The sequence below is a fragment of the Artemia sp. Qi Xiang Cuo genome, chromosome 1, assembly GCF_049724085.1.
Source record: "Artemia sp. Qi Xiang Cuo chromosome 1, ASM4972408v1, whole genome shotgun sequence".
NCBI classification, from domain to species: domain Eukaryota; kingdom Metazoa; phylum Arthropoda; class Branchiopoda; order Anostraca; family Artemiidae; genus Artemia; species Artemia sp. Qi Xiang Cuo.
Window position 1 is genome coordinate 103,468,566 of NC_142794.1, and position 24,079 is coordinate 103,492,644.

The 24,079-nt window shown below is 34.7% G+C and overlaps 1 protein-coding gene across 1 annotated transcript in view; it reads left to right on the plus strand.

Moving 5' to 3' along the window:
* Positions 1-17,349, plus strand: part of LOC148957038 (Golgi-associated PDZ and coiled-coil motif-containing protein-like) — a 69,846-nt gene extending 52,497 nt beyond the window's left edge. Inside the window, exon 9 of the mRNA XM_089088304.1 lies at positions 14,283-17,349. The gene's annotated coding sequence lies outside the window, so the exon portion shown is untranslated. The remainder of the gene's footprint in view (positions 1-14,282) is intronic.
* Positions 17,350-24,079: the final 6,730 nt, after the last annotated feature.

Consider the following 24,079-nt stretch of genomic DNA (forward strand, 5'->3'; position numbering starts at 1 on the left):
ACCCGGCTCAATGGTAAACGAAACTCTAGAAAACGGGTTTTTGATACCAATAGATACATCAAAAGAATCAGATTTCAATGCTGATTTAAAATATATAACTCAACTAAACATCAAGTTTAGTTCTACCCATCAAAAGTTACGCGCCTGAGAAAATTTGGTTGATTTTTGAAAAAAGGGGGAAAGACCCCCTAAAAGTTATAGAACCTTGATGAAAATCACACTATCAGATTCAGCGTATCAGAGAACCCTACTGTAGAGGTTTCAAGCTCATATCTACAAAAATGTGAAATTTTGCATTTTTTGCCAGAAGAAAGATCACGGATGCGTGTTTATTTGTTTTTTTGTTGTTTTTTTTTTTTTTTTTCCCAGGGGTGATCGTATCGACCCAGTGGTCCTAGAATATCGTGGGAGGTCTCATTTAATCAGAAATTAAAAGTTCTAGTGCCCTTTTTAATTGACCAAAAAAAATTGAGGGCAAGTAGGCCCCCTCCCACGCTCATTTTTTCCCCAAAGTCACCTGATCAAAATTTTGAGATAACCATTTTGTTCAGCATGGTTGAAAATATGATAAATATGTCTTTTAGGAGGACTTAATCCCCCGAAGTCCCCGGGGAGAGGGCTGAAAGTTAGGATCTTTGCTCAATGTTAACATATAGTATTGGTTATTAGGAAGTATACAGACGTTTTCAGGGGGGATTTTTTCTGTTAGTAGGGGGTGGGTGGGTTGGGGGTTATGTGGGAGGATCTTTCTATGAAGGAAGTTTTCATGTGGGAAGGGACATCGCTATGAAGGGGGCGCCGGATTTCCCAGCATTATTTGAAAAAAAAATCAGAAATTAAATATAAAAAAAATAAGTTTTCCAACTGAAAATAAGGAGCAACATCAAAACTTAAAACGAACAGAAAATATTACGTGTATGATTGGGTTCACCCCCTAGTCAATACCTCGCTCTTTAAGCCAAAGATTTTTTAGTATTCTCATAAGAGCTTTTTATTCTAACTTACGGCCTTTGTGATTAAGGGGTCATTTTTAAAGAATTGGAACACAAATCGAAAATTAGCTTAAATAGCTATATATTGACTAGTAGGCAAGCCCCTTATTATACGTATTAAAAATATATGAATATAGAAATGCGTTACGTAAGTTAATTCGTAATTTACGTATATTTATTACTAATAAAAACGTTCGTAATAAAATTAAACAAGTTTCGAGAAAGCCATTTAACCAAATAAAAGTAAAATTAATATGCAAATTTTATTTTTATTATTCATGTATGGTGAGCCAAAATCAAAACCTGCATCAATTCAAAAAAGTTCAAAAATTAAATTAAAAAAAACAAGTTTTTTTTAACTGAAAGTAAGGAACGACGTTAAAACTGAAAACGAACAGAAATTATTCCGTATATGAAAGGGGCTGTCCCCTCCTCAACGCCTTGCTCTTTACGCTAAAGTTTGGCTTTCTCACAACTCTTTTTTTTAAATAAGAGGAGGGGACAGTCCCTTTCATATACGAAATAATTTCTGTTCGTTTTAAGTTTTAACGTCGTTCCTTACTTTCAGTTTAAAAAAACTTGTTTTTTTTTTTATTTAATACCATGAAAGCTTGCATCAGACTGAAAAGGCTGATTCAAGAAGCTAATTGTTTTCAAGCTGAGAAAAAGAAATTTTGGACATTTACCGGTGAATGTTGACAATAACCAGATTTCAGACATTCACAGTAACATATATATAATATACGCTATATTTATAATTTATCCTCCAATTCTCATATAGACGTTTTCCTGATTCATTGGGCTTAAATTTTTTTTTTTTCACATGACTGAACCGACTACAAGGAAGACATTTCCTTTTTGCGGGGAAATATATAAATAAAAACAATGAGACGATACTATCGATCCGCTAAAGCCTGGACAGGCATTTTCAGATTTAGCAAGGGTATATTTGTTCAGTAGTTCTTTCTTGGTTTACGCTCGTTTTAAGCATTGTTTTTTTTTTTTTACTCTGAATCATATAAGTTTGAGAGTTCAAAGTTCTTTCTTGGTTTACGCTCGTTATAAGCATTGTTTTTTTACTCTGAATCATATAAGTTTGAGAGTTCAACTCAATGAGAATAAGTATTTTTAAACCTGTATTTATGAAAATACTTTAAATACTGAAGATTATTTAATCATACCTAATATGCTGCTTTGTAGCTTGTCCAAATGAATGTTCCGCTTGGGGAGGGGCAGGGATTGGACCTCCTTCCCAGGAAAAAGTATGCAACACAAGACTTCTCTTTGAAACGTGAGCTCCTGTGAATTTCTCCTCTTTTGTCCTTGCATCTATCTAAAATCAAATAATGTTTGTCTCAATGAAGATATTACCACCTACTAGCACATTTAAATTCTTTAATCTATTACCATCAAATTTATTCATCGGGGCCCTCCCCCTCCCCACGTTTACGTTTAGCTGAAGGTTCATTCAAGCTTAGATTAAATCAGTGCTGTGCCTGATTTTGAGAAAAATTTTGTATTTTTCTTCCAATCAATGCCTCAAGGGTATTTGCAATATTTTCTTTTTTTCTGGCATCAACGTTTTTCGTTAACTCAAAAACTATTTTCTTGCAGAGGAACCAGTAAGGATGAAATTTCCCTTATGCCAAGGAATATTTAATTTAAATAATAGCCGCTTGAAGGGGCTATTGAGTCCTTCAAGAAAGGGGCTTTTCTGAATGGTTGTTTTTATTTCTGCGATATTCATTTAGCTTTTATTCTGTACTGAAGAAGTCAGTTGAGTATACATCCGAAATATTCGATTATCTTTTATTCTAGTTATTTTCTGCGAAAAGCCCCCTTCTTGTTTTTTTTTTTGCGCCTAGGTGTACGCTTGTTCAAATATAAGTTTGCCTAGTTTCGGGGAAATGATGAAATTTCTTACAATCGGTGATTTTAATTTTATTTACACAATTTCTCGTTTCTCGTGTATCAATGTTTTCCCATTTTAATAGGCTTAGAAATGTGTTTTTTTCGGATGACTGAATCGACAGTTAGGATGACATTTCCTGTTCTTCAGGAAATATATAAGTGAATTAATAACGGTTGAACGTTGCTACCGAACCCCTAGTCCTTATCCTAAGAGGCCGGAAAAGAGAGAGAAAAAAAATGATTTCGGTGCTTAACTTTCTTTTTTTTTAGAGAGACATTGGAAAGCGTTTGTATTTTCCGGGATCGCATTATCTTGTTTCCGAGAGTAATTGTGGAAATATCAATGAAAGTGCATATAATTTTAATTATAAGTGAAACACTTCCTTCGTGGGGGAAACTGATGATATTGGAACTCCTTTTGTTTCTTTGCAGTGTATAGGGATCTAGCATCTTAGAATATAACATGAGTATTTTATTACTGATGTTGTTTGGAAACAAAAGAAGGATCTAGAGACATATTTATGAAGAAGAAGAATTTTGCAGCAATTACTTTGACACTTAATTTTCTGCTAATGAAACAATTATTGAAAGACAACTTGTGAAGTCTGTTTTCTTTTTTAAGGGAAATTGCGAAAGATTAAAATCTTGTTATTTTCTTATATACTTTTAACCTTTGGGTTTTCCTTTAAAAAGTAGGATTTATCAACTTAAAGCCTCCTCCCTAAGAGAAATTCTGAAAATAATTTTGAATCTTAACTTATGAAAAGCTATGTTTCCAAAAGTTATCTCAGTTCAAAACCTGCCAAATTGAGCTATTATAAAAACCTACCTGCTCAAAACCTGCTCAAATTATAAAAATTTGAGTTGATTTTTTTATACCAATTTTTTGCCATAAATTTTTACTCTACTCAGTTTTATACTATTTTATGTCGAGTCGCATTTAAGTAATTCGGAAATCAAAAGTAGGAAGTTCGGATGTTTAAGCCTTTCAGATGTCAAATTTACTTGGTCCAAAAAGTGAAGTAAACTTAAAAAAAAGATAGGTTTTCAGATTTGGATTCTAATGTACCGATTGTTGTAAAAAAAAAAAAAAAAAAAAATAAAGATTATTTTATTTTCATTTGTTTCCTTTAATATGGATAATTTAAGAATTTTAATATGGATTTAAAATTTATTTTAATTCCTACGAGTTTAATCAGTTTTTCTAATTTGACTGAGATAGCTAGGACACGTTTTGCGGGTGAAGGATGACAGATTACCAAAGATGGTCCTTGTCAGCAAACCATCTAGGGCCAAACGAAAAGCAGGTCATCCCCAAATGGGGTGAAAGGGGGCATAAGAAAAGATTTAAGTGAAATTAAAACTTCCTGGGAGGATGTAAAGAGGGAAACTTTGAATAGATTGGATGAAGGAGGAGCGTGCTTAGCTTTGCTGCCATATAGCATATGGCAACAAAACGCTGTATGGCTTTGTTGCCATACCGCGTCATGTAGCATAGTTAGTTTGATGTTCAACTATCCAGTCCAGACCAATTATTTGGGTATGTTACAATTTTTGTTTTTGAGCAAAATTACCTTAAAGTTTGGGAAATACTACCCCCAAAAATATACTTTCTTTTTATTTTCTTTGTTTATTCTTTTTAGTTCAGTAAAATTTAGTGCTTGGGTTACAAAATTAAAGCCAAATTATCTGGTCATGTTATGTGGCTATCTTGTGGCAAAACATTTGGAAGAAAAAAGATCGCTTGATTTTGTAGACGGGATTTTGTAGATGTACCAGATGAGACCTGTCTACAAAATCGAGGGTATTTTTTTTTCTTCAAATGGGTTTAAGCACATCCAAATTGTCAAAGAAGCATAGATACAATGTATCAGGAACAGAGTAATGTGTTGAGCTTCAATTTTCAGGGAAACTAGAGGGAGTTTAAAACTAAGTCAAAAGGTACAATATGTATCCAGATTGTCAAATGGGTGTATGTGCAATATCCCCGGAAAAAAGGTGGGAGGTATGTTGGAACTTTCAGAGCGCATTATTGGGAATGTTGAACTAAATCAAAAGACCCTATGTCGATCCAAGTTTGTCATAAGGGCATATTACGGCATCTTAGGAATGGATAAAGGTATTAAGTTGAAACTTAAGGACCTGTTGAGGAGGATTTATAACTATACATGGATGTTAAAATGGTCTATCTGAAATATATCTGGGATGCCATCCCAGATATATTTCAGATAGATTAAGGGCATTAAGGCGAAACTATCAAGCAGTGGTGGATCTAGGGGGGGGCTAGGGGGGCCCTAGCGTAGTCTAAGGTAGTGTAATTTACTTAATTAACCCAAGTTTGTGTTAAATAAGCTTGCTCCTAACGCAAGTTTATCGGATCAACCTATTTTGTCCCCCCCCCCCCAAAAAAAAAAATCCTGGATCCGCCCCTGCTATCAAGGGATATTGCAGTGTATATTGAACAAAATCAAAATGTACTCTATGCATGCAGGTTGTCAAAAGGGCATATGAACAATATCCAAGAAACAGCTGAAAGCAATACATTGAACCTTTGAGGGCTACTACTACTACTACTACTTATACAATTAGTACTACTGCTATTGTGACTTTTTCAAGCTATGACTTCTTTCGACTGTTTGTTTTTATGACTACTTGCAACTGCAAATACTTCTGAATTTGACTGATTGCGACTGCAACACCAACTAATTGTAACTAAAAATGCCATTGCATATGACTTTGACTGTAACAACTACTTGCATATACCAAACAACAAGACAATCCCTCAGAACTGGAGCAAGGCCAAAGAGGCAGGGATAGACTGGCTGGTAAGGTTTTCGGGCTCAAAATCCACAAATGTGACTACGCAAGCCTGAATCAACAAGCTTGGGTCTAGCAATGAACTTTAACACGGCCAACATTGAACAGTTCTTCTCAAACCCGAAGTAAGTTCTAGAAAAGCTTCCTTTTACTTCAAATGACATATACAAATCTGACGAAAATTCTGCGACCACAGTTCACGTTCCTCCTTTAAGTGTTTAGGGAGAGCGGTCAGTTGATAGTGTGCAAGGCAACGTCCTCAGAGAGAGGTATAACGAAAATTGAAAATAAAGTGAAATACTAAAATGAAAAGTGGATTAATACAACTTCAAACTGAGTTCGAAAACCGATTTGCTGATTTCACAAAGATCTCACGTAAGATGGATATTTTCGAAAACCCCTTCGCAGTGGATATTTCTCGATTAACACTGTTCTCGATTATCGAACATACACTTAGACGCAATATTATACGTCTCTACTACAAAAATGCAAGCTAATGTAAAAAAAAACTTGGCAGTCAAGTGCAACAACAAAAATCCCATTGATTGTATTAACTACAATAAATGTAGTAAAAATATACATTAAGCGTTTTATTTTTAACCCAAAATATTTCCGTATAAATGTTGTAGATGCACTCTAATTATTATAGTATACCTACAATACTAAAATACAGTGTAATGACGTTTGACCTAAGTGCGGCCTTCGTAATGTCCCAACGTAAAATTTTGGCCCTTTTACAACAAAAGGTTGCCGCCCCATGTAATAGCCCAATAAGCCTGTTATTTGCTTATATGGCATACTAAGCCTATTTTGAGCTAGACCCCTTAATTTTACAAACGTTTCTATCCCTAATGTCGACTTAGTTCGATGGTTGGGTATTGTACTTATAACAACAAAAAATCTGAGGGAGCGTGCTGCCTGTTATGCTTAGGGTGAAAATTCGGATTTGTTACTCCGGAGTTGTGGCCAATAGAGATAACTGCAATCGTAATTCCCTTCGTAAGCTTTATTCTACTTTTAGAATTATTCTTTTTTTACCCCTCTATCTATAACCAAGACCGTATCCAAGGGGGGGGTACGGGTTTGACCCCGAAATGTTCGTTCGACTTGTAAAAACGTAATAAAAATGAATATAAACGAATTTTTATGCGTTTTTTGAAGTTTTTTTATAACCCCTTCCAAAAAAACCTTTTGTACCCCCCCCCCCCCACCCCGAAAAAAAATCATGGATACGGCCCTGTCTATAACCAACTAATGTTCAAGCTTTGTATTTTCTTTACTTTTTCTCCCTTGAAATAAAAAAATAGTGGAAAAATCTGACCTGCTAAATCTTACCTGCTAAGTTGACTGATTTACACAATAAGCTAACCGAAGTGGCGTATTGGAAATTGAAATTCGACAACGGTAACCCGTTAATAAATAAGAATTACCTATTTCTATAAATAGCTTCCGTATTTTTGATAGCAGTGGATCATATCCCCTCTCACTTTCCAATGGGTATACGTCATTTGATTTTGGTATACAACAGAGGGCCTTTGCTTTATTTATAAATGACCCGAAAGGCTTTTGAAAAGGGCATCAAATGGCCGAAAGGCTGGTGAAAAGGGCAAGCAAAGAGTATTTTCGTTAACCTAAAATGGCGTTTCAGGCTGTATCTACTCCTACATATTTTTTTGTTATTAGTGTTTCTTTGATTAATATTGGTGTTTTTTGTTTTTTTTTATTGTCGGTTTTTTTAAGTTGTAAATCAATAATTATTCGCTGGTTGGTTTTCCTTGTTTTAATTTTCCTCGATTGTTCTGTTTCTTACCAGGTTCAATGCATCGCATAAAAGAAAGTGAAAGAAAAAAAAAGTTGTGTAATCACAATTCTCATTAATCATTTCATTGCTAATGGCAGTAAAGATGTTTGTTTAAACAAACACGCATGCCAAAAACATCTTAAGATTTTTTTTTTCAATTGTTGTGAAGCTAGAGAGACTTGTGTCGTCCTAGCAGCGTGGTTGACCCACTGGATTTGAAATCCTTTGTCCGAAGGGCGAGGATTCTATTCCCGTACCATACCATAAGGTATGGAAGGGTGGGAATTCTATACCATGTACCATACCAATAGGAGTGGCTTGAAGCAACCAAGGGGGGGGGGTAAGATCCCTTCATTTAAACGACTCCTGGATCATATTATACGGCTTATGAAAATTTATTATGTATAATAATTATTCTATTTATTTTTCTTATATATATATATATATATATATATATATATATATATATATATATATATATATATATATATATATATATATATATATATATATATATATATATATATAATATACATAATAATTATATAGCATATATATATTATAATTATTATATATTAAATTATATATTAAATTATAAAATTTATTATACATTAATCCTTTATCGTTTATGCTTATCTACAGAGACAAACTAAACGGAATACCTCATGCTTAAATGTGTAGCTAAGAACAGCTACACATTTACCACCGAGACATGAATTGCACTATGTTCTATAACAGTAACTAGCCTGTGTGCCTGGTAGAGAATATAAGGCACACAGCAATCAACAAGCTCAGGTACTTTCTGCTGGGATCCATTAAATTGATCAGACATTGCACTTGCATCGTCATTCGACTGGACAGCTAGTTTGTCCAGAGGAATTCCTCTCCTTGACAATGTTCTTATTATACTTTCTGCCATCCCTTGCCCATTTTTGTCATTAGCCTTGGAATAGTCTTTTTCTAGGCTTCCTTTCTGAGCTGATAGTGGGGGTTACGATTGCAAGCTTATCAAAATGTGAAGAATCGGGTGTCGTATCTGCCATCACAGAATAAAATTTTGAATTCAAGACTTTGTCGAGGATCTTCTCCCTGACTTTTGTTGAAAGTAAGAAAATGAACTGGTTTTGAGAAATTCTGCAGAAATAGACAAATTGGCATAATCTATTTTGGGTATCAAGAGCAGCCACGTATCTTGTTAGAGCTGAACAATTCGAACAAAGTTGTCATTTTGTTCTTCAGTTCTCCTAAAGGCAATGCTTTGTCTCGGTAGAGTCCTTGCAACATCAGAAAAATTTCCAAAAATTTTCTGTTTTCCTTCATCTTTTACTTGCTGCAAAACCTTAGTTCGGGTTCTTTCATCAAGTAGGAAATTTACATGACCGCTGGTATAGACGAAGTGACAAAAATCAGACAAAGCTGCTTTGTGTAACTTGGAAGAGAAATCACTTACCAGTTTTCCTTTCTTTGCCTTAACTTTGTTCTTCATTTTGTGGCATTGCCATACACCGTCTTCCACACAAGGTTTTTTTCAATTGGTCTCTCCCAGGACGACTGGAGTAAATGAAACATCCCCCTTCCGGAAATCCCCCTTCTGTGAAAAATTTCCCCCGGAAATACCCCCCTCCTCCCACTGGGAAGTTGTTCCAGCGGAAAATTCCTCCGTGGAGAATTTCTCCTGAAGAAATCTCCCTTAAAGAATCCACCCCGCGTAAAAATCCCCCCTCCTGCTCGAAAATTCCCCAGACAATTCCAGACCCGCTGAAAATTTTCCTTCGACAATTGTCCCGGAACATCTCCACATGCAAAATTAACTTGGTCAAAAGAAAGTAAGACACATAAAATAATTTTTTATAAGAATTCTGTTAAATCCCTCCAGCGTAAAATTTCCCCTGGAAAGTTCACCGCCGGAAACTTCCCTCCCCACGGAAATTTGTCCCCATTGAAACCCATCCCATCACAAAATCCCGTCCCCTTTCGGAAAAACATCTGTATACTTTCCAATAACATATACTGTACGAAAACAATAGACAAATTTCATAACTTACAGACCTTTCCCCAGGGGCGGGGGGGGGGGTCTTGTTATCCCCAAGCGCATAGTTAATGAATCTCAACTACGATGGACAGAATAGCTATCTCAAAATTTTGATCGGGCAACATTTGGGAAAAAGGGGCGGGGGAGAGGGTCTAGGTACCCTTCAATCTTTTTTGGCCTCTTAAAAAGGGCACTAGAACTTTTAATTTCCATTTGAATGTGCCCTCTTCCGATCTTCTAGGAAGATTGGTTCTATACGATCGCCCCTAAAAAAAAAAAAAAAAAAAAAAATGAACGTATCCGTGATCTTTCTTCTGCCACAAAATGCAAAATTCCATATTTTTGCTGATGGGAGCTTGAAACCTCAACAGCAAGGTTCTTTCATATGTTGAATCTGATGGTGCAATTTTCACTAAGAATCTGTAACTTTATGGGCGTGTTTCGCCCTTTTTTCGAAAATCAGACAATTTTTCTCAAGCTCGTGGCTTTTGATGGGTAGGCTAACACTTATCTTTATGAATCTTATATATTTGGACTCAGCTTAAAAATAACAATTCTTTTGATGTATCTAGTGCTATCAAAATTGAATTTTTTTAGAGTTTCGGTTACTATTGAGCCGAGAGCCGAGTCGCTCTTTACTTACAGTTCGTTACCACGAACTATTTGATTTTTGTTGGACAAATGACGGTGAAAGAAATGGTGTAAACCTGGCCATTTTCTAATAGTTTGTAAGGTTCATATAAGATGATATATCCCACCGGGGTTTAATTTACTATTAGGAGAAGTTAAAAAAACAAATTGAGTATTGACTTGAGACTATCCTAAATATTATCCTTATATTTAAAAAAAGACATTTTCTGTGCCGCATGTCCTCCTAGTTATTTTTCTTTTCCTGAAGTTATACTTATTGCTGAATATTAAAAAAAAAAACTCGTTTATTTCTAATTTCAAAGTTCATTGTACTACTTTTTTCCAGTCCACTAATAAATCGAGCATTTCTCTCCAACCTGGATCTAATTGACAAAGACCTATCAATCAGAGAGACAGGAGTATCGCTGCGCAAGAAAAATAATGTTGACAACCTAACCCCAATTACGAAGCACTGTGCCAAATGATTGTATTTTTGTGATTTATATATTGCCTTTTAGTGGTTTTCGCATATGCAGGTGTCCACTTGGAACGCAGTCAAGGTTTTTATTTACAAATTTGACAGAATTTATTACTGGCAGCATTTGCCTGTTTGCTTTTTTTCTAGGGAAATGAAAACGTCTTGCGTCATTATTTTCTCCTACATATTTTGATTGTATTTGCGTTTATCGGGTAATTAATCAGCGGAATGTTTTATCTTCTAGCAATTATGCGTGAAAAACATTGAACCACGTTGGTTAAGCTTCAGTGGGGGGGGGGGGGTGTACTTGAGAACATAATGTTGAAAAAAACTATTAAGTTCAATTAAAAATTTGAAATATCCCCAAAATTTATTGGATTTCTCCTTGGATTCTCCTTGGATTTCATCGGAAAAATAGCAACTTAAATGTGACAGAATAAGTTAGAGTTTTAAACCATCAAAATACTCCTAAAAATACTATAGAATTCAAGCAACCCCTGCACTCTGGCTCTTTAGTAGGAGGCTGGGGCCAGCCCATTCCCTAAAAAAATATTATTTTTTGTATAATTCTCCTTTCAACATCCTTTACCCTTCATAAGATTCCCCAGGCTAGTACTCGTTTAAGAATTGTATTTTCTCTTCTCAGCATGAATCTTGAGTCAAGTTTTCTGGGGGGGGGACCTTTCTACCGTCTAACATAACTGCTCTATATTGGTCTAATAATCCTATAACGAATTTATGCACTATTAGGAGCAATATTTGGAAAAATTTTGGAACTTTTTTTTTGAAAAAAAAAATTCCAATATTTGGAAGCAAAGATTAAAGTTTGCAGCCTAAAGGGTATTATCTATTTTAATTCATTATAGGGGATTACCGCTATCTGTCTCTCCTTTAATATATCTGTCTCTCCAGACACTTTTCTCTAACGCTAGGTTCTCTTTGAAACAAATTTGCTTGCCACTTCATTGACATTACTTTCTGGCAAGCAATGTTGGCCAAGGGCTAAAAGTCAGTGTGTTTTTATTTGTCAGAATCAAATATAAAAGTTCACAAAAATCAAGAATTCTCCGGAATGCCTGAGTCTAGAGGTGTGACTGATACTACTTCAACTAGCCCTCAACTACTTAGCACTCATCTCAGCACCGTTCAGCATGAAGGCAACAGCTACGCACGCTACTCCATCACTTCCTCTGTTTAGACCTCCACTCTCTACTGCCTCACATGAATAGCCTCTTTCATGCTATTAAATAAAAAAAACAAGTTTTTTAAACTGAAAGTAAGGAGCGACATTAAAACTTAAAACGAACAGAAATTATTCCGTATATGAAAGGGGCTGTCCCCTCCTCAACGCCTCGCTCTTTACGCTAAAGTTTTTTATTGTTTTAAAAAATAAAGTTGTGAGACAGAGTCAAACTTTAGCGTAAAGAGTGAGACGTTGAGGAGGGGACAGCCCCTTTCGTGTGCAGAATAATTTCTGTTCATTTGAAGTTTTATTGTCGCTCCTTACTTTCAGTTTAAAAAACTTGTTGTTTTATTTAATTTCTGAACGTTTTTTAGTTAATGCAGCTTTTATTTGCATAAAAATTTTACTTTTCTTTTGCTAAATGGATGTCTTTACAAATTAACTTACGTAACTAACTTCTATATTCGTATATTTTTCTTCTGGCAAAAAATACAAAGTTGCAGATTTTTGCAGATATGAGCTTGAAACCTATGTACTAGGGTTTTTTGATACGCTGAATCTGACGGTGTGATTTTCATTAAAATTCTTTCACTTGTAGGGGATGTTTCCCCTCTTTAAAAAATCGAGTAAATTTTCTCAGGCTCGTAGCCTTTGATGAGTAATACTAAACTTAATAAAATTTATATATTTAGGATCAGCATTATAAACACATTCTTTTGATACATTTATTGACATCAAAATTCCGTTTTTAAAAGTTTCGATTACTATTGAGCCGTATCGCTTGTTTTTTTATTGTTTTTTTATTACGTATATGTTATTACGTATATGAAGGGGTTCTCCCTTAGTCAATACCACGCTCTTTACGTTAAAAGTTAAAAAAATTTTGATTCACAAACCCCTGAATCACAAAGGCCGTTTAATTAGAATAGATAGCTCTTTTGAAAGCACTAAAAAAAACTGTAGCGTAAAGAGCGAGGTATTGACTTGGGGGAGAAACCCTCACATACGTTATAATTTCTGTTCGTTTTAAGTTCTAATATTCCTTCTTACATTTCAGTTGAAAAAACTTGTTTTTTTTATTTATTTTCTGATCGTCTAATGATCGATTTAATTTCTAATGCTTGGAAATCCGGCGCCCCCTTCATAGAAATGTCTCTTACCCCAAAGAAACATCCTCCACGAAAATCTTCTCCAGAGTAACCCCCTCCTCTAGCTCCCCCCCCCCAGAAAAAATCCTTCCTGAAAATGGTTGTATACTTCCCAATAACCAATAAATAATGCTGGCAAGTCCGGCGCCCCCTTCATGGCAATTTCCCTTCCCCCATGAAAACTTCCATCATGAACAGATCCTCCAACATAACCACCGACCCAACCTTCCCTACCACTACCAGAAAAAAGCCTCCTGAAAACTTCTGTATACTTCCCAATAACCAATACTATATGTTAACATTGGGTAAAGTTCATAACTTTTAGCCCTCCCTCTGGGAACTTCGGGAGATTAAGTCACCCTAAAAGACATATTTATCATATTTTCGACCATGCTGAACAAAATGGCTATCTCAAAATTTTGATCGGGTGACTTTGGGAAAAAAATGAGCGTGGGAGGGGGCCTAGTTGCCCTCCATTTTTTTTGGTCACTTAAAAAGGGAACTTGAACTTTTAATTTCCGTTCCAATGAGCCCTCCCACGGTATTCTAGGACCACTGGGTAAATACGATCACCCCTGGGGAAAAAAAAATAAAAAATAAACACGCATCCGTGATCTCTCTTCTGGCAAAAAATGTAAAATTCCACATTTTTGTAGATAGGAGCTTCAAAACTCTACATTAGGGTTCTCTGATACGCTGAATATGATGGTGTGATTTTCATTAAGGTTCTATAACTTTTAGGGGGTCTTTCCCCCTTTTTTTGAAAATCAGCCAAATTTTCTCAGGCGCGTAACTTTTGATTTGTAGCACTAAACTTAAAGAAAGTTATATATTTGAAATCAGCATTGAAATCTGATTCTTGTGATATATCTATTGGTATCAAAAACCCGTTTTCTAGAGTTTCGGTTACCATTGAGCCGGGTCGCTCCTTACTTACAGTTCATTACCACGAACTGTTTGATATTCGAGGACCTTCGGATTTTCGTTAGCCTTAGCTAGATTGTCGGCAAGCACGATTTTTGGGAATCTGTTGTTCTCAGAATGTGACCTAACTTACCTTTACTTTACTTTCGTTATACCGGTTATGGCGAAAGGTATGGTATTGCGAGCCTGAACCGAATATAAACGTAAGACAACATACATTAGCAACATAAACAAGTTCCAGGGGCCTAATCTGAAAGAGTTTTTTATATATGTACGTTTTCAAAAAAATACGATTTGGCTGTTGTGCTTTCCGTTGCATCATTTTCAAGATCGCTATTTTCTAGTGTCGATGTCTTTCTTTTTCAGGGTGAAGAGCAACAGCGAATGCTTTCTATTCATGGACTTGCTGTACGCCTTTTAGTATAAGTTTGCAACATTTATTTACATTTTTCTGTCCTGCAGAGCCGTTCTTTTGAGCCATATGAGAATGTGGGGGGGGGGGAGTTGAAAATGACTTAAATATGTCAAAGTGTATGAAGAGGGATAATGAAACAAAACAGATAATGCTTTGTATTATCGTAGTTGCATTTAACCATAAGGGTGATATATTCTTGTTGTGATGAAAACCCTTTTCTTAATTCTCTTTTAGAATAGTAAATCATCTCATTTTTACCCCACCCCCGCCTCTAATGGCGTGGGTGCTTCATTTACCTATGATTGTAATCAGTTTGTATTAGGGTAAGCAGTCGGTTTCCAGACAAACTTCCTTGATATTTTAAAGAAAACAGTGAAGTCGGATGAATGAATGTTTCAGGAATCAGCTGAAACATCGACTCCTAAAAAATCTCTGAAATGTCTATGTACCTAGCTCAACTACTTATCCTTAAAACATTGAAGGAAGATTGTAAGAAAAAACCGTTGTCTTCTTCACACTGATAGTCACTGCTGGCCAGGAAAGATATTTACCAAAGTCAAAAACCATGATGTGGACTTCTGCTACCGTATGGTTGTAGCTGTTGTGTTATTGTAGCAATAGGAATTGTGTAGTGTTTTATGCTTTGTATTATTGTAGCTGCAACTGAGCACGAGGATGGGGGAAGGTTCTTAAACGCCCAAGAGTATGGGTACTTTTTAATCAACTTTTAAAAATAAACAATCGCTTTTCGGAGGAACATCAATTAATACTCACAGGGAAAAACATTTTTTGGTCTAGATACATACTTTCTTGTAAAATATCGGATTTTTTCGTTTTGACCCCCCCCCCCCCCCTCATAAATATACGATTGCTTTATTATGGCATGATAGTAGTCTATCTTTATTACAGTGTGTTTTGGGAAAGACGTTTACTGCTACATTTTCCTGCACTCGCTGCAGTTGTATTATGATCAGCCTGTATCTAAAAAGTTCTTCATGGAACTTTTTCTCAGGTCCTTTTGACTTCACTGTCCACTTAAATTCTCCCGTAAAAGTACGGGGAATTGTGGGATTGAGAAGGGTGAATACTGAGCTAAAACACACTTAAAATCAGGAGAAAAGGGATGGGGGCGGAGTGAAGAAGGGTGAAAAACTCGTCCCGGTGAGAATTTTTCTGTAGCGGATACAATATCAGTTTTATTGTTCACTTTCGGTTTAAATTTCAATTTTTCGCTCTTTATTTTGCGCTTAAATCGTGCTCTATTCTTCTCAGGGTTACTCCAGTTTCAAATACAGTTTGTAGCCAGGGTGACCTTATTGTCCAATAAAATACTGAAAGAAAGTGAGCTTAGCGGAATCAGTGACATTGGTCACTGGAACGACGGAAGCTGGATCTCGCTGGAAAATATTCTATTGTTTCAAAAATTACAAAGTTTTGAAGTTTCACTATAATTTTGATCATGTGCGAAGGAGTAAATGCATGGTTCGATCCCTGATTGTTGGTCTTTATGCTTCCCTGCAGTAATTTACAACCCGCTCAGAAGCCAAATCGGTAGTTCAAGGTTGTGAATATCTTTGATTTTCGTGCTAAATTGATTGATTAATTTTCAAGATTTTTTCGTAAAACGTACGGTTTTGCGACTAGACTATAACTGTGATTTGCATGTAAAGGACAAGATATTTGTATCACTGGATTCGTAATTTGAGATCTATCTATTCACCAAGTAGAGAATTTTCATACCTTTTTCAATTTCTTTTTGGTGAATAGTTAAATTTCAGAAAATTAAAACAAATTTTAAAAAATTAAAGCGAAAAAAGAAAATTAATGCAAAAATTTAGTCCAATAAATGAATCAGTAGACACATTCTGGCAGCAGAAAACCATCGGAATGATTGACGACTCATTCTTGTTGCCTGGGGTGCTTCTGGAGACAACACCCCAGGAGACATTCTTATTGCCTGGGGTGCTGAGGTGCTCATCTTGAACAGGGGACATAGACCCTTAAGTTTTTATGCTTTTTTGCAAGTTCTTTAAAGCTAGATTTTGACGATAGTCAGACGTCGCTTCAACAAATGGATTTAACAGTGTTCATTTCGCTTACGTTTCACATCAAAGTTGAAAAATTCGTTTCTCTTGTTTGGAAAATTGTGTTCATAATTCGTAAAAGCTTTCTGTTTATGCCCTAGTAAAACATATATTTACAGGTTTATTCATTTTTAAAAAGTATTTTAAAAAATCATTTTCTTCTGCAGTTTTCTTGAAACGACATTACAAAATTTACCCTTTTTTGTCGAACTTATCCGAAAAAGTAGGGTTTATATTCTTTAATTAATTTTTTTTTCAACTGATTAATGGCACTGTACTCAAAAATAGCAATTGATTTGGGAAGCTGATAGGTCAAAACTTTCTTGCTCTAAAATGAACAGAATTAGCTTGTCTCTTTTTTTTCTTTTTTTTTATTCAAAAATTGTATGTATCATGTTTTTTTAGTATAGTCATGAATGCTTATGAACATTCTACCGTTCAATTTATCTGCTAACTTTTTGTACAGGAAATGTGCCAAATAATTGGGAATTTTTGTCTGTTATTTCAAAACGAAAACATTAAAAAATGAGCATATTTTCATGTTGCAGTTGCAATGTAGGAACTCTCTTCTTTCAGTGTACCTCCGTCCTCTTTGTTAGCTTTTTAAAATACTTTTGTTGTGTATAAAAGAGGTTGTGCAGATGTATTTTTATAAATCTTCTTGTCAGTGCCGGTGGTTGTGCTATATTTCGTCTACTTAAAATGTATAGAGCTTTGTGTTGTTTTTGTTTTAGTTTTTTTTGTTTTTTTTTTTGTAGTGTGTAATTAGTGAAATCTGCTTGTTGTTGAATCACTAAACCAAAGGTGGATCGTTATTTTTATTTATAATATAATAAACCAGGAGACCATTCTTTGTTTCCACAAACTCGTATTGTTTGCCATCCCTTGATTTCTCCAAGTAGAAGCTGAGTTGACTCTGGCTGAGCTTACAAACATAACATTGACTTCACCTCCAAAACATAATAATCAGTGACAACAAAACATTGTAAAACGAGTAAAGCACAATAATACACGCAACAAAATAAAATTAACACTTCAAAACTAAAAATAAAGAGCCATTTGCGCACAAAATCCGTAAAAGACGGCCCTTTTATTTGAAGTGGAGCTGAGTTTTCATTTATTTATTTTTTTCGAGGTTTGCCTTTTTGTTAATTTTTATATATATCAGTCTGTATCTTAACTTGTTCCTATAGATCCTTGAGGTCGCAGTGAAAGTATCTACTATTTACTTGCTTTCATTGACTAACTTTTTTTTCGAATTGTCATGTTTAGCCAGCATGGTTCGGAACTTATTTTTGACACTAAGCGTAGAAATAAAGTTTCTTGGTTTCCTTTTTCTAAAAGTTTCAATTCGATCTCACTTGTGAGACAAAACCACGTAGTATTATCATTATTATTAATATTATTATTATTAGGAGCCAAGGCCGTACCCATGATTTTTTTGGAGGGGGTTTTACTCCAAAAACATTTTCGGGGGGGGGGGGGGGGGTACTAAAAAAACCTGAAAACGCATAAAAAGTTTGTTTATATTCATTTTTGTAACGTTTTTACGATTCAGACAAACATTTCGGGGGAGGTTCAAACCCCCCTGTCCCCCCCTCTGGATACGGCCTTGTTAGGGGCCTCACCAAGCTCATTGAATACCCAGAAAAAATTTAGTTTCCCGTTCTTGCCATTTATTTTGAAAAGCGGTAGTCAATATTCGGAGGAGGCGGTCGTGCAGGAGAAGGCATGTGCCCCCTAGATTTTGAAAAGTCAAGAGCTGGAAAAGTATTTTACTTTCAACAGAACTTTTAATTGACCCTACCTACTCAACACAAATGTTTTTCATCAAATTGGCAGTTTTGTCTCTTTTTTTGCTGTTTTTTCTTGTATAGAAATACAAATCTGATTCATCAGGAAAAAGAAAACAAGCAAAGATAATGGCAGAAGATGTCCCTCCATTTAAAAAACTTGCAACTAATTTGAGGGGGTAGGGGTTACCGTTTAGATGAAAGTATCTCCTTAATTTTTGCGAGTTCAAAACGAATTTTTCATTTTACTGACTTTGAGGGAAGGTGGGGGTACCTAGATATTACCCACTCTGGCCAGGGGCGTCGTTTTTTTTTTGGGTGGGGGGCAGTTGCCCATTCAATAATGTGAGGAAAAAATTTTAATATATCCCATGCCCCTTGACTATCTGGATCTTGCCTCCCCCCCCCCCCAATAAAAATGTTGTAGATTTGCCCCTGACTCTAGCTATACCAGTTGCAAAAGCTTTGTAGAATCATAAACTTAAGTGGTCAAAACGGCAAGTAGTAAAATTGTTGCAAAATAGGACAAGCTGATAACTGTTTTGTGAAGTTTTTCTATCTCTTTAAACTCTAACAATTTCAAGCAATTTATCCATCCCGTAGTATTTGCCTAAAGAATGTGCCAACATTGTCGTCAGATTAATTACTAAAAAGTATAAATAACGACCGACGATGAATCAGATATTCTTTATCTTGTGCATCAGAATTTGGACATAATCCAAATTATAATTTTGAGTAGTTACTCATAGGGAACAAAAATGGTTTAATCATCAAAAGGAATTTACAAATACATGATCCACGCATTAAAAATGGGCCAAACCCAATCATGATAGTCAGCCCTTGAACTACGAATGGTGCCAAGATTTGACAGATGATCAGAAGTGGTATCAAAATCTTACAAAAGGTAATGAGAGTTCTAACGTAAGAAACGGTTAAGGATCCTACCCCCTGTCGCCAATAAAAGTTTTGAGGGCTTCAAATGGGAAAAACATAGATTCAATAAATGTACTTGTTACAACTGGGAAACTTTCAGTTTTCAGATGGGGATTCGTATCCCACCCACGCCTAAGACTTCAGCTATATTTGAATCTGTGGGCACAATCTTATCTGCATTGCGAGCTAGGACTAGTTGTCCAGATTGCTGTTATGTCATTGCTCTTTGTTGTCATGTTTCCTTTTTCTGTTTTTCTTTCTTATTACACTCAAGGTCCTTCTCTATTCCAAGTTCAATCTTTTCATCGTTTGGTCTATTGAACCTCGGCCTCATAGGATAAAATAAATATCAAACAATAGGCCAAACCAAGAGAGTAGATAGTTGCTGGCGTTAGCTTGTCCTTAATATTATTGATTTGAGCCCTTCTCTATATCTCTTTTATCTCAGAAAGAAGGCTTATCCTCTAACATAGTTGATAATTGGCTCTGCATTAAGAATTTGCAAAATCAAGATTCTTAGAGGCCCAGTCTTAGAAATCTTTTGCTTCGCATAAGTGTGGGCTAATAAAACCACAAATCAAATCATAGGCCGAATAGAGAGACATATATATATATATATATATATATATATATATATATATATATATATATATATATATATATATATATATATATATATATATATATATATATATATATATAACTAGCAACGGAGGCTTTCTGACGACAGGTATAAAAAAAGACAACACATTGTCTGACAACAAAGCAATACATTGGCATATGAGGTATAAAAAGAGGTTGGACCCCCCCCCCCCATAGAAAAGAATGAAAGAATAACAAGGTTTTTGAAAGGTTCAACTCGCCTTCAGAAAATATAGCCTTACCAAAGCTGCATTTAAGAGAATGCTTATTAAAGATTGCAAGGGATCCCTCTCTGTTTAATCAAACTAACTATCATTTATCCAATTGCACGCATAAAATGTACGGTGTCGATTTTTTCCTAAAGAATTCAACTTTCACGTAAATATGAATATATTCTCAATATTTCGCTTTTTATTTACGCATAAAAAAGTTCAACATAATACTCAAACCATGACTCAAAGATTTTTAACTATATAAAGTAATAAGGTTGTGGCAACTAATCAATAATGAGGTTCAGGGCCAATTGTTTAATAGTGGCCAATAGTTTTGTGTATTATAATAGGGCCGTTCTTTTGCTCATCTTTGTGGTAGCATCTTATATCTTTTGACAAAGAACGCTCAAAAGTGAAATCTTAGCACTAAGATCTTACATCTTATGGCGTTCTTTTGCAAACGTCTCATCATTCTGCTCTGATCAACGGTCTAAGAACAGTGATGAGTATGTCATCAAAGTTCTATCCTCATTGTTCTATGTGGCAGAACAATGGCGTTCTTCACACTTTTTGCTAACATCACTGAGCAGTAAGATCTTACAAAGATGAACAAAAGAACGGAAATCTTTGTAGAAAGATGTAAGATCTTAGTGCAAAAGAACGGCCCTATTTCTAAACAAGTTTTGGTAACAGCAAAGTAGACCGCTAGTCCAAAAGGAGTTTTAGTCAAGCCAATATTGGTAACTGGGGAAGGCATGGGCATTGTTTCTAAGATAAATATTAAATTGTGGGAATCCATCTGATTTTATTAGCACATTTTTAATTTTAATGTCGGTGTCTTGAACTAAACTAAAATATTTAGTCGAAATATTTCAGGTATATTACCACTTTGAATAGAAGAAAAATACATTAGACTTTTATCTATTAAAGCAAAGTCCTGTAAAATTTCTGAAATATTAATCAATCAATAAATTTACCACCCGAAAAACACCCATGGTATAAACACGGAGTAAATGAAAAAGAATAGAAAAATAGACAAAAACATGAACAAATACATTCTAATCACAACGACTTCAAAAGTAAACACACCTAACAAATAAAAAGAACGAAAGAAAAAAGTATCTGGGTAACATTTTACAAAAAGGCAAGAAAGCATAAGCAATCATCCAGTAGAATTTTCAGTTAGAATCATTTACTATATTAATGAATATTATTATTAATTAATTGACAAACGACGATTTAAAGAAGTGGACTAGGATGAAAATTGTCCTCGATAAGAATAAATTATTCCGAAATAAAATCTTGGCTGTCAGATTTCTTCGTCTCCCTTGCGATATTTCGGCAATTCCTTTAATATTGAAATATCTATTAACGCAGGGGTTGTTATTGAGCCTTCAGAACTTCAGAATGGTTTTATATCTATATTACTTGTGTAGTTGTGCTTTGCGAATTTGAAATCCAAATTATTTTGGAAAGGTGGAAACAAAGGCAAGGGCACTTTTTCAGGGCTTGACTTTCGTCCCTGGTATTGTAATGTGTTTTCTGCTAGCCTTGCTTTGCATTTTATTTTTTCCAACGTTATGAATACTTGCAATAAATGATTTATTTATGAATCTTGTTTTTTTTTTTTTTTTTTTTAACGAGCAAATGTAAGAAAACGTTTTGTGTTCGATACACGCGACTACAAGAAAAAGTATGAAGGGATGCGTATGTAGCTGGACCCAAGACGGTGCTATGTCATATAAAAACATACGTTTTCCATAAGTGCAATCTTATTTTTGGAGAAGTATTGGATTATTGTGCCCTTCATCCTCTATCTATATCTATCATCCTCTATCAGATAAGGAATTAAAGTGTGAATTAAGTAGGTATAAAGTAGAGACCCTGGATAAAATTGCCGAAGATCTGTAAGATGCAGCCAGGCAACATAATAGTGAAATATTACATCGGCGTGTTAAGAAATTTAGAGAAAGTAGTCAGATAGGACTTGTACTGGTTAAAGATAGAAACGGTGTCTCAATTAGTGACAAGGTATTAAAGAGAAATAAGCTAAAATTTTTTGAGAAAATGTGAAATCAGTATCAACACTTCGTGGCAGAGCCGGAGTTTGTTTTTTTTCTCAGGAGAGGCAAATGTACTTTGACGCCCCCTGCTGCAACATCAGTACTGTAAATACTACAATTATTGCCCATAAATATTACAATTTTAGCTTGTTTTTCCGCCGCCTGTCTCCTTCCCCCCCCCCTCCCCACCCTAAATATATATATATATATATATATATATATATATATATATATATATATATATATATATATATATATATATATATATATATATATATATATATATATATATATATATATATATATATATATATATATATATATATATATATATATATATATACGCTGTTTATAGAACCATAGTGGGGATTGCTATAAGCTATTTGAAAAAAAGGAGTCTGTTTAAGCTATTTCTCAATATACTATTTAGGGATAAACTTTATGAGCTTTGGAAGCATATTCTCAAAGCTTTCCCCCTAAATATCAGTTAATCTTCTTACCAATAGCGAGAGCCACTTTTTGGAGATTTGTTTGTATTCAGCTTCCCCACTTAGGGATATTCTAGAATCCAGTTTGTTTTCTTTTATTTCCCACGTGTTGATGACAGATGAATAGTTGGTCATTATTTTTTTTATCCCCCAAAAAAGGTCCCTTCACAATCCATTAGTTTGTATAGACCTAATGCCACTTGCGAGAATACTAAATGGCTAATTCAGTAACACCTATTGGCCACCATAAAAACAGTTTTCAAAGATAACTGAAGCGCAACACATTGCCATTGTAATGTCTAAACCTACTTTAGCCCTACCACAAATCAAGAGGGAACTAACCGCAAGGCGGTGACGGAATAAATGTAACGTCAAGTAAGTAATGGCAGTTCTTCATAAGGGAAATGTGTTACTTTTTCCTCTATTTGTTTGTTATATATATTTATTTTATTTAAATACGGGAATCGGTATTTATTTCGAACATTCACAAAAATTGCATCCTTATTCCGGTAACTGTTCAGTCACTTTCTCGAAAGAACAGAGAAATGAAAATTTAATGTACATTAAATTGTAATTTTTTTTTAATGTGTTTCAATGGTGTTCCAGATTCTAATGAAGAAAACAGTTTGGTAAATTCAGTAGGCTAAAATAAAACAAAACAAAAAAGTTTTAAGAAATCTGAAAAAAATTAGTGAGGAAACTTTTAATAAAATTTAGAAATAGAACATTTAGAGAGGGCACCTAATATCCTAGATTATATAAGCCAGACAAAAATTCCAATGTGTTTTGTTGTATTTTCAAAGGGTTTTTGTGTGTTTTTATTGAACTTTCAAAATCGAAATTCGACATAGAATTCGCTGAAAATTTTTTGTCAAAATTATTATCTTCGAATGGTTTGAAGATATTTGTAAGTCATAGACTAAGGCTTTTGTATCTGACAGGTGTTACAGTGCAATATTCGGGATGAATACCATTTCCGACCCCCTAACCGAATTGTAAGAATTTTTCTTTTTAAATGCACATTTCGAATAGCTAACACAGTTCGAATGCTTTCGGTTTGATTTTAGCTCTCTTGTGGCATCTTCAAGAGAATGGAATATACTTCAAGCTGTTGCTCAGGGCTGTCACTCTTTTGCCACAATCCAGCGTTTGGTGGTTGATTTTTTGTAAAGTTAGTTTTAATTTATAAATCGTTAGGGATGTTTTTCATTTATTTATAATTTTTTTTTCATTTCTATATTTTGGATATTCTTTTCATTAAGTTAGTGTTGTTTTTTTTTATAAGTGTATGCATTGATTTTTTTTTCTAATTGGTCATATAAAAATGAAAATAAGCAGAATGATTTAAAAAATCTAGGGCCTGATTTTCTATAGTATATTTTTAACCTACAATTTCTTCAATATGAATCTTTTTCTTTATTTATTTATTTTTATTTTTTGCGAAGTATTTTGAGTCCTGCATCGCCTGATTTCAGTTGTGCGTTCGTCAAATTTGAATGAACAAACTTTCCTTCTGTCTCTCCTCCTTTATTT